A 12,462-nucleotide genomic window follows, 5' to 3' on the forward strand; every position below is an offset into this window, starting at 1 on the left:
CAGCCAAGGTTGTTATAAACGCTGCAAAATCCCTTTATCAATGCATAGTGCACATCGTGAGGTGCAATGATTGTAGTACAGTACTCCCTAATGAGGAGCATGTACGAGAGGAAGCAGCTATTTTACATTAGCTAATTGTGGCCCTGGGGAGAAACATCAGGCATAAATTTCCTATTGTGTTATGTCCAATTCCCCAGGAGGGAGAATACGGCGCACACACCCTATGACTGCACGCTCCCTACCCCCAACAAGACTGAGAAATAGGTAGTCTCAAAGTAAAAGTGAAAAGAACAAGCCTGATCATCTATTCCTTGAGTCCAGCTAATGTAGCCAACAGGATATAAAGGAGAAGTTACTCTGCAAATTCTGAAGACTGTGGAACAAGATCATGCATTACTCCAAATTAATGTAAGAAAATTATCTCAAAAGCCACCTGGAGATGTAGCACTGATGTGAAAAGGCTGTAAAAATTCTGAATATACTTATACTTGCATAGATTCCTGTTCACGTTTATTGTTGAGAGGTGGTATGTTACAAATCTTTTGGAGGAATTCAGCAGCTGCAAACAGACTCCTTCATATGAAGAAATGTGCCAGGCCAAAGTTGGAGTGCCTCTTGTGATAACCGAGTCGGATACATCCTTAAGTTCTTAGATGAAAAATAAATCATCATGGCTTCTTTTCCTTGTAATCTGTCAAGTAAAGAAAGTACCATACTTTCTTGGATGAAAAAAATAATTATCTTTCCTGCTTTACCTTAAAATTGGTTAAAGCTCATTTTATAGCTACACTAGCTGAGAAAGTAAAGTATACTCAAATATTTATTATCAAATGTACCTTAAATATTAATCCCTTGTTGTATGCAATAAGTTGTTTATGCATTTAAACAGTCCCATGTTTACACCACTACTAATCCTATCGTCATGATACCCCCGTGATCAGGCTTGTCAGAAGTCCATAGGCAAGTCCATAAATTAGCTTTAATACTGACAGGGTTTGATAATCCCCAAGTGCCAAGAGATATATAGAAGTTATTACTACTTGAGAATTTTAAAAGCATCACTAGCTGCTCAGAAAATTTACTCTCTAGAATTTCTACAGTGAGAACAGTCTTCCCTAAAAGTCCCCTTCAAAGCCTACCTATACAGGCTTACAGCAAAACAGATATAGACACACAATAGTAAGATAATCTTGCCAGTCAACACAAACAGACCATGTGAAAACTAAATAATCCTCAATCATTATTGATTATCATTACTAGCTAAGCTACATTCCTAATTGGAAAAGCAAGATGGTACAATCTCAAGGACTCCTAAAGGGAATGCAGTCCTGTGAGGCAAGAATAACCAATAAACTATACTGTATATAAGCAGTAATGAACAAACAATAGGAAATATTTTAGGATCGGTAACAACATTGAAATAGAAAGAGATCTAGAATTAAGGTTTGGGACTTTAAAGGAGAAAAGTGTGAGCAACTTGGGGGGATTGTGAGAGAAACACAACTGGAAAGGTTTAACTTGAGATTGGACAGGGTAACAGGGCAGAAAATGACAAATTCGTAGATACTTTGTATTTTTCGTAACTATACAAACCTTAGCTATTTAATAGGGGTATTACTTTCGGCGTAGCTGAAATAATGAGCCATTAGAATTTTACCGAGGGTTTACTAACCCACCGCTAGTTAGGGGGGAGGGTAGCTTGCTAAACCCCCCCCCCCTTACACACACCTGTGCTTGAGCTCACTTTGCTTGGAGGTAGGACTCCAAGGGGGATAGGGCTGGCGGGCAAGTTTAATTAAATAGCTAAGGTTTGTATAGTTAGGAAAAATACAAATTATCTACGAATTTGTCATTTGTTCCGTAACTGAAATACAAACCACGCTATTTAATAGGGGTGACTCACCCATTAGGAAGAGTGGATGTCCCAGCCAGTACTGGCTTTTGGCTTTGCCCAGGGGCTCGTTATTTGAGTGTGTCAGCACTCAACAATGAGTCCCTGCACCTCCCTAGAACCTTGCTACGCAAGGACTGCGGCCTACACAAGCTGTGTGTGTGAAGGTATAATAAAGTGCGACTCATCCTAGGAAGTTGACCTGTAGTCCTTTAGATGGAAACTTTAGGCTAGGACTCTCCCAATACCACCTCGTCAGGGTATGGGGACGTGACAGTATTAGCTTAATACTAGGAACACAAGGAAACATGGTTTACCTGCAGTGGTTTGAGGTCAGCTGTGAGGAGAACCCAGGATGCCGCTTTCCCCAAGAGAGGGGAAGATGAAGAAAAGAATAAGGGCCAGACAAACCTTTTCATTCATGCAGACTAAGACCGGGTAACAATGCCCTCAACCTTCTGCTACTTGTCCAATAAGGAGCCTGAGGTTTAGACCAGCTGTTGTGCAGCCATCACAGGGCCGATGGAGAACGTATCGAGCGTCCTGTGGGTCACGTCTTGCAGGTAGTGGGCTGTGAAGGTCGTCTGACGCTTCCACACCCCAGCCTGAAGAACCTGCGTCACAGGAATTCTTCTTGAAAACCAGGGACGTAGCTACGCCCCTGACATCATGTGCTCTAGGGCGACGTTACGGAGGAGGGTCTGGATTCAGGGACAGATGAATCACCCTACGAATCCATGCCGAGATGGTGTTCTTGGTGACCCTCCTCTTAGTCCTCCCAGTGCTAAAGAACAACACTTGCACCTGAGGACGGACTGCAGCCGTTCTTTTGAGATATAGCCTCATACTCCTTACTGGGCACAGTAGGAGATGGTCTGGGTCATCTGTTACAGACCGGAGACTCGAAATCTGGAAGGAGTCGAATCGAGGGTCCGCCATCCCCGGATTCCGAGTCTTAGCAATAAACTCTGGGACGAATTTGAACGTTACCTCCCACCATCCCCTTGAATGGGCGATGTAATACAAGAGACCATGAAGTTCACTGACTCGCTTGGCTGAAGCCAAAGCTAGTAAGAACACCGTCTTCCAAGTTAGGTGGCGATCTGAAGCCTGGCATAATGGTTCATAGGGAGGTCTCTTAAGAGACCTGAGAACTCGAACCACGTTCCATGGAGGTCTCACTTCCGACTGAGGGCAGGTAATTTCATAATTTCGTATGAGTAGGGAAAGTTCCAGCGAAGAAGAAATGTCCATTCCTTTGAGCCTGAAGGCTAGACTTAAGGCTGAGCGAAAGCCTTTCACCGCAGAGACTGAAAGGCACATTTCTTCCCGCAAATACACGAGGAACTCCGCTATTGTTGGAATAGTGGCATCGAGTGGAGAGATACCCCTTCCACGACACCAACCACAGAAGACTTTCCACTTTGCCTGGTAGACAGATGCGGATGATTTTCGCAGATGTCCAGACATCCTGATCGCAACTTGTTGCGAAAATCCTCTCTCAGCGAGGAGATGCTGGATAGTCTCCAGGCATGAAGTCGTAGCGAAGCTACGGCTTTGTGGAAAATGTTGGCATGTGGTTGTCTGAGTAGATCGTGTCGCGGAGGGAGTTCTCTCGGAAGTTCCGTTAGGAGTTGCAGAAGGTCCGGAAACCATTCTGCGTGATGCCATAGCGGAGCTATGAGGGTCATTGAAAGATTGACTGATATTCTGGTCTTGTTGAGTACCCTCCTCATCAGACAGAACGGGGGGAAAGGCGTACACGTTGATGTTGTCCCACCGTTGTTGGAAGGCATCTTGCCAGATTCCCTCTTAATGAGAGAATGCCTTGATGAAGTCATTGAGCTTCAGCATGGCATTTCATTCCCGTGCCGAAGCTTGGTGACGGGCAAGAGGGCTCTCAAACTTGGGGAAATTGCTCCCCCAGTTCGAATCTAAATTTCTCTCTTTCACCTTTTTCTTTTTCTCAATATTACTTCGACCTTATCCTAATTTCATAAACTTTCTTTCGTCTTTCTTTCCAAACTCTATGGGAAAAATTTCCCTCATTATATATGTGTATACATTATGTATATATATATTTATTTATTTATTTATTTAATTTTTTTTTTCTCCTATGGCTTGGATGTTTTTACATCCTTTGTAGCCCCGGGGGGGATGTTCATACATCCTTTATTGCTGCCTGCTTTGATGAGTGGGAGGAGGTATCATGGTTGGGAGGTGTTTGCATTCAAAGCTATATGTGAGAGTATTGGATGATTTCAGCCATCCCGAAGATGGTTTGGACCTTTTTGGCGGAACTATTCTCAAGTGTTGGGTCTTCGGAATCCAGGGGGATCCAATGCTTGGGATAGGACTCTCGGCTTTTGGCCGGAAGCCCGTCATTACAGATATGGGGAGGATGATTCCATAGTTTCTTGGTCTCAGTCCTAACAGGCGGGTTCAGCTTACACCTGTGCCTCTATATCTGTTTTGATGCTATCCTTCGGGTAGGGTATGGAGTGGACCATCTGGGAAGTATACTCTCATTGTGCCGATAGTGGAGAGTGCAAATTTCCTTTCTGACGTGTGATGGCCTAACATTCTCGAGCAGGTACATCAACCTAACCCTTTTCTCTCTCTCTCATCTAATGGATTCTTCAAGTAACGAACCCCCATCCCCTGGATACGCTGACTCTCCCCCGGCACTGTTGACGACCTCTGCTAATTCAATTAAGGAAAATTCTGTTGACGACCTAGGAACAAAAAAGGACCCCTCTACTAATGTTTTAAAACCAATTAAGTCGGGTAACAAAGGGAAACTAAGAATCCTTCATGTTACCCAAATTCCAATAAATACTGATTATATGATATGATATATAAAGCATTTAGATGCTATGGAGTGATAAAGGAAATTAGAATGAAACTTGAAAATGAAAAATGGCATTTATGGATAACTTATAATAATCATGAAGAAGCATTTAACGCAATATGCAACATCAATGATATCAAAATTGATAACTTAAATGTCATGGGTGCCCTATGTGATAAGATACCAAACAGTTTGGATGTATATAGACCTGCTGACTGGTTTGACAAAGATATCGATTTAACTATGCTCCCCCAAAGAAAGCCAAAACCACCAATGTGTCTTGTTGCTGAGCCTAGAGGGAGTAATGGGAATTATTTTAAAATTAGCAAACTACAGTAGGTCCTCGGGTTACGACGGTCCCGACTTACGCGGTTTCGCCGTTACGAACGCGCCCCATAAAAATAAAAATAATATTAAGCGTCGTTCCGTCTTACACCGTTAGCGTCGTAAGCGACGTAAACAATTGCGAACTAGTTTCTAGCGCGCGGTGGATGAATACGCTTTGCGGTGGTTGTGGGCGAGGAAGACGGCGTCGCTCAGTTCCACTCATACGCCATTTTTGGTTGTGATTGCCTGTTCTTTCTCTCACGTGTTTGATCGTTTTTTTGAAATTTTTGCCCTTCATTATGGCTCCAAAGCGCAAGGCAGATTCTTCTGATGGTAGTGCATCGAAGAAAAGGAAGGCCATCACCATGGAAGTGAAATTAGACATTATTAAGCGGTCTAAAAACGGTGAAACGCCAACGAACATTGGCCGATCGCTTGGCCTTAGCCGTTCGACCGTGGCTACTATCCTTAAAGATAAGGAGCGCATTGTTGAACACGTAAAAGGATCTGCTCCAATGAAAGCAACAGTGATAACGAAACAGCGTAGTGGTTTAATTATCGAAATGGAAAGGTTATTAGTGCTTTGGTTGGAAGATCAAAATCAACGGCGTATTCCAGTGAGCTTAATGGTTATTCAAGAGAAGGCTAAAAGGTTGTTTGAAGCGTTGAAAAAAGAAAGGGGGGGAGAAAGTGAAAGTGAAGAGTTTTCGGCTAGTAGGGGTTGGTTTATGCGATTTAAGGCTCGGGCCAATTACCATAATCTTAAAGTGCAAGGTGAAGCTGCTAGTGGGGATGAGAAAGCAGCAAGTGAATTTCCTAAAGCGTTGGCTGAGATAATTAGGGAGGGGGGTTATTCTGCTTATCAGGTGTTCAATGCGGATGAGACAGGTTTATTCTGGAAGCGCATGCCTAACCGCACGTACATAGCAAAGGAGGAGAAGTCAACACCCGGTCATAAAGCAGGCAAGGAGAGGCTAACCGATTTGGAGATGGAGGTTGATGATGTTACGGAGCTGCTAGAATCTCATGGAGAGGAGTTATCTGCTGGGGACTTGATACAACTGGAGAAGCAGATCATAGAGGAAGAGGAAGAAGCCCCCACCCCAGACCCTAAGGCTTTCACAAGGCAGGGCTTGTCAAAAGGTTTTGCCGAGATACAACAAGCATTGGCAACTTTCGAGGCTCAAGATCCCAACATGGACAGGTTCACCAGGGTTTCCAGAGGTGTCATGGACTTACTGCAGTGTTATAAGGAGATTTTGGATGAGAAGAGGATCCTCTCTGTCCAGTCTAACCTGGAGCGGTATTTTAAGAAAGTAGAGAGAACTGCACCCTCTACATCAGCTGCCTCTACTACTCCAGATTTGCCTGCAACAGAGCCTCTACCATCAACCTCAGCTGCCTCTATTGCTACAGAGCCTCTGCCATCAACCTCAGCTGCCTCTGCTTCTCCACCACCTCTTGTAGGCTCTTCACCTCCAGACTCGCCTGCCCCAGCTTCTCCAGCATCTTCTGTCTCACTTCCAGAGAATCCTGATTCACCTGCCCCAGTTTCTCCAGCATCTTCTGCACCTTCCTCTCCACAATAAACCAGTCTCTCCGTCCCTTGCAACATCCCTTCCAGTGTGCAAGCCAACCATAGGAATAAGGTAAGGAATTGTTCTCTTTTTTTTTTATTGATATTTACTTTAATTCATGTGGTAAGGAATTGTTTTCTTTTTTTTTATTGATATTTACTTTAATTCATGTGGTAAGGAATTGTTTTCTTTTTTTATTGATATTTACTTTAATTCATGTGGTAAGGAATTGTTTTCTTTTTTTATTGATATTTACTTTAATTCATGTGGTAAGGAATTGTTTTCTTTTTTTATTGATATTTACTTTAATTCATGTGGTAAGGAATTGTTTTCTTTTTTTATTGATATTTACTTTAATTCATGTGGTAAGGAATTGTTTTCTTTTTTTATTGATATTTACTTTAATTCATGTGGTAAGGAATTGTTTTCTTTTTTTATTGATATTTACTTTAATTCATGTGGTAAGGAATTGTTTTCTCTTTTTCTAATATTGTTTTTATGTCATTTGATACATTTTATTATAGTACAGTATACAGTAATACTTTACAGAACAGTACAGTACGTATATTTATGGTGTTCCGACTTACACGGAAATTCGGGTTACACCGCGTCTTAAGAACGGATCAGCGTCGTAACCCGAGGACCCCCTGTAATTCAGAAAAAGGTAGGAACCATTGCACCAGGTGATATATCTCGCTTTGGGAAAAATAGCTTCTTAATCCATGCAAAATCATCCACGCAATCAGTTATACTGTCTAACCTTAAGACAAGCAGTGATGAGGATATGTTAATGTCAAAGCCCACCTAAACTTTAGTTACGGAAGGGGAGTAGTCTTCAATAAAGATTTGTATGAATTTACAGAAGAGGAAATACTAGCCATGTGCCCATTAACCCTTTTACCCCCAAAGGACGTACTGGTACATTTCACAAAAGCCATCCCTTTACCCACATGGACGTACCGGTACGTCCTTGCAAAAAAATGCTATAAAATTTTTTTTTTTTCATGTTTGATCATTTTTTTTTTTTTTTTTTTAGAAAATTCAGGCATTTTCCAAGAGAATGAGACCAACCTGACCTCTATATGACAAAAATTTAGGCTATTAGAGCAATTTAAAAAAAATATACTGCAAAATGTGCTGGGAAAAAAATAACCCCTTGGGGGTTAAGGGTTGGAAATTTCCAAATAGCCTGGGGGTAAAAGGGTTAACAGTGTGGAAAGTGCACAAGATTCCTGGGACATCAATGATTATCCTTACTTTCCAGGATGCTGATGTGCCTTTCCACATCGATATTGAAAATGAAAGAATAAAAGTTCGACCTTTCAAACAAACTCCCTTACAATGTTTCAAGTGTTTCAAATTTGGACATCCTTCTAAAGTTTGTAAAAATGAAAAAATGTGTATCATCTGTATCAAACCTTATGGAGAGCGTACACTTGAGCCCAGCTGTTTGAACGGCAATTCAAACCATAAATCCATTGACAGGAACTGCGAGATTTATAAGTTTGAAGAAGCAGCCCTCAACAAATCCAGTGTAGAACACATAAGTGTAGGACATGCCAAAAGACTACTGAAAAAAACAAACTGCTATGCAAAGGCACTGAAATCAAGAGAAAATATACCACAGGAGACATCAAACTCACATAGTGCTGCCAGTAACTCCAAGAAAAGAAATACATCACCTAATGATAGTAAAGTTTTGCGTGACAAGGTAAGCATATTGCCTTCCAAGGCTTTGCCACTGTGTATTAAAACTGCGGCACTGCCCACTTCTATACAAACTTCATCCCCCATTACCAGCAATAGTACTAACCTCTCTCAGGCCATGTCCTTGCCTGATTTGATGGAAGTTCCACCCGAAACAAAGTTACCAGGTGCACCTGTGGTAGGGAAGGTCCAAAAACCTGGTAGATCCTCACCACCGATAAATAGGAAAAGAGAGAGACCACCATCTCTCTCTCCACCCTCCATTAGAAACATGATATTTTAATTATAAAATAAATTTTTGAATATACTTACCCGGTGAATATATAATAGCTGCAACTCTGTTGCTCGACAGACAAAAAACAGTAAAAACTCGCCAGCGATCGCTATACAGGTTGCGGGTGTGCCCACCAGCGCCAACTGTCGGCCAGATACCACTCTCGATGTAAACAAAGACTCAATTTCTTCTCATCCCACTGCGTCTCTATTGGGGAGGAAGGGAGGGTCGTTTAATTTATATATTCACCGGGTAAGTATATTCAAAAATTTATTTCATAATTAAAATATCATTTTTAAATATTTAACTTAGCCGGTGAATATATAATAGCTGATTCACACCCAAGGAGGTGGGTAGAGACCAGTTAAATATGTTTACATCGTATAAGCTAAGAGTTTTTATTTCATTTTGGAAGTTATCAATATAACAAAAACAAAATAAATAGGTACCTGGTAAGGAAGTCGACTTAGACGATTACTCTGCCTTGTAAGTACGTCTTCCTTACGGAGCCTCGCGATCCTCTTAGGATGCTGACAGACCCCTAGGAGCTGAAGTATCAAGGGCTGCAACCCATACAACAGGACCTCATCAAACCCCTAATCTGGGCGCTCTCAAGAAATGACTTTGACCACCCGCCAAATCAACCAGGATGCGAAAGGCTTCTTAGCCTTCCGGACAACCCATAAAAACAACATTAAAAACATTTCAAGAGACAGATTAAAAGGATATGGAATTAGGGAATTGTAGTGGTTGAGCCCTCACCCACTACTGCACTCGCTGCTACGAATGGTCCCAGTGTGTAGCAGTTCTCGTAAAGAGACTGGACATCTTTCAAGTAAAATGACGCGAACACTGACTTGCTTCTCCAATAGGTTGCGTCCATTATACTTTGCAGAGATCTATTTTGCTTAAAGGCCACGGAAGTTGCTACAGCTCTAACCTCGTGCGTCTTAACCTTAAGCAAAGATCGGTCTTCCTCACTCAGATGTGAATGAGCTTCTCGTATTAACAATCTGATAAAGTATGACAAAGCATTCTTTGACATAGGCAAGGATGGTTTCTTAACTGAACACCATAAAGCTTCAGATTGGCCTCGTAAAGGTTTAGTACGATCTAAGTAGAACTTAAGAGCTCTAACAGGGCATAAGACTCTTTCTAGTTCATTGCCTACGATCTCCGATAAACTGGGAATATCGAAAGATTTAGGCCAAGGACGAGAAGGTAGCTCATTTTTGGCTAGAAAACCAAGTTGCAGCGAACAAGTAGCTTTTTCCGACGAAAATCCAATGTTCTTGCTGAAGGCATGAATCTCACTGACTCTTTTAGCCGAGGCTAAGCATACCAGGAAAAGAGTCTTTTAAGAGTGAGATCTTTCAGGGAGGCTGACTGTAAAGGCTCAAACCTGTCTGACATGAGGAATCTTAGGACCACGTCTAAATTCCACCCAGGAGTAGCCAAACGACGCTCCTTAGTGGTCTCGAAAGACTTAAGAAGGTCTTGCAGATCTTTATTGTTGGAAAGATCTAAGCCTCTATGCCGGAAGACCGATGCCAACATGCTTCTGTAGCCCTTGATAGTGGGAGCTGAAAGGGATCGTCCTTTTCTCAGGTATAAGAGAAAATCAGCTATTTGGGCTACAGAGGTACTGGTCGAGGATACAGAAACTGACTTGCACTAGTCTCGGAAGACTTCCCACTTCGATTGGTAGACTCTAATGGTAGACGCTCTCCTTGCTCTAGCAATCGCGCTGGCTGCCTCCTTCGAAAAGCCTCTAACTCTCGAGAGTCTTTCGATAGTCTGAAGGCAGTCAGACGAAGAGCGTGGAGGCTTTGGTGTACCTTCTTTACGTGTGGCTGACGTAGAAGGTCTACTCTTAGAGGAAGACTTCTGGGAACGTCTACTAACCATCGAAGTACCTCGGTGAACCATTCTCTCGCGGGCCAGAGGGGAGCAACCAACGTCAACCTTGTCCCTTCGTGAGAGGCGAACTTCTGCAGTACCTTGTTGACAATCTTGAATGGTGGGAATGCGTAAAGATCCAGATGTGACCAATCTAGGAGGAAGGCATCTATATGTATTGCTGCTGGGTCCGGGACTGGAGAGCAATATATTGGAAGCCTCTTGGTCAGCGAGGTTGCAAAGAGATCTATGGTGGGTTGACCCCAAGTGGCCCAAAGTCTCTTGCACACATCCTTGTGGAGGGTCCATTCGGTTGGAATTACTTGACCTTTCCGACTGAGACAATCTGCTAGGACGTTCAAGTCGCCTTGGATGAACCTCGTTACTAGGGAGATGTCTCGACCTTTTGACCAGATGAGCAGGTCCCTTGCGATCTCGTACAACGTCAGTGAGTGGGTACCTCCTTGTTTGGAGATGTACGCCAAGGCCGTGGTGTTGTCCGAGTTTACTTCCACCACTTTGCCTCAAAGGAGATACTCGAAGCTTTTCAAGGCCAGATGAACTGCCAACAGCTCCTTGCAGTTGATATGCATGCTCCTCTGACTCGAGTTCCACAGACCTGAGCATTCCCGACCGTCCAGCGTCGCGCCCCAGCCCAAGTCCGATGCGTCCGAGAAGAGAACGTGGTTGGGTATCTGAACCGCCAGGGGAAGACCCTCTCTTAGGTTGATATTGTCCTTCCACCAAGTCAGACAAGACTTTATCTTTCCGGAAATCGGGATCGAGACCGCCTCTAGCGTCTTGTCCTTTTTCCAGTGAAAAGCCAGATGGAATTGAAGAGGACGGAGGTGTAGTCTTCCTAGTGATACAAATTGCTCCAGGGATGACAGCGTCCCTACCAGACTCATCCACAGCCTGACTGAGCAGCGTTCTTTCTTCAGCATCTTCTGGATGGAGAGCAGGGCTTCGACGGAAAAGCCCGAAAAGCTTGACTGTGAATCTCCATCCCTAAATACAGAATAGTTTGGGATGGGACCAGCTGCGACTTTTCCAAATTGACTAGGAGTCCCAATTCCTTGGTCAGATCTAGAGTCCATTTGAGATCCTTCAGACAGCGATGACTGGAAGAGGCTCTGAGAAGCCAGTCGTCCAAATAAAGGGAGGCTCGGATGTCCAATAAGTGGAGGAATTTCGCCACATTCCTCATCAGCCTCGTAAATACGAGAGGAGCTGTGCTTAGGCCAAAGCACAGGGCCCGAAACTAGTAAACAACATCTTCGAAGGCGAATCTCAGAAAAGGTTGGGAGTCTGAGTGAATGGGGATGTGGAAGTAGGCGTCCCTTAGGTCTAGCGAGACCATCCAATCTTCCTTTCTGACCGCTGCTAAGACTGACTTTGTGGTCTCCATGGAAAACTTCGTCTTTGTGACAAAGACATTCAGAGCACTGACGTCTAGCACCGGTCTCCAACCTCCTGTCTTCTTTGATACTAGGAAGAGACGGTTGTAAAACCCCGGTGATTGAAGGTCCGAGACTTTGACCACCGCTCCCTTCTCTAGCAAAAGAGACACTTCCAGTTTCAGGGCTTGTCTCTTTTCTTCCTCTCTGTACCTGGGAGAGAGATCGATGGGGGACGTTGCTAGAGGGGGTTTGCGTACAAAAGGGATTTTGTACCCCTCTCTGAGTAACCTCACAGATTGTTGATCTGCGCCTCTCTTCTCCCAGGCTTGCCAGAAGTTCTTGAGTCTGGCTCCTACTGCTGTCTGAAGTTGCGGGCAGTCAGACTCGGCCCTTAGAGGACTTGGATCCTTTCCTCTTCCCTCGCTTCCCTTCGGCACGAGCACCTCCCCTGCTGGAGGCTCTGCCACGAAAGGGCGGAATAAAGCGAGACGCTGGAGTGTCTATCCTCGGTCTAGCAGACAATGTAGGCAAAGGGG

The sequence above is a fragment of the Palaemon carinicauda genome, chromosome 21, assembly GCF_036898095.1.
Source record: "Palaemon carinicauda isolate YSFRI2023 chromosome 21, ASM3689809v2, whole genome shotgun sequence".
Taxonomy (NCBI): Eukaryota; Metazoa; Arthropoda; class Malacostraca; order Decapoda; family Palaemonidae; genus Palaemon; species Palaemon carinicauda.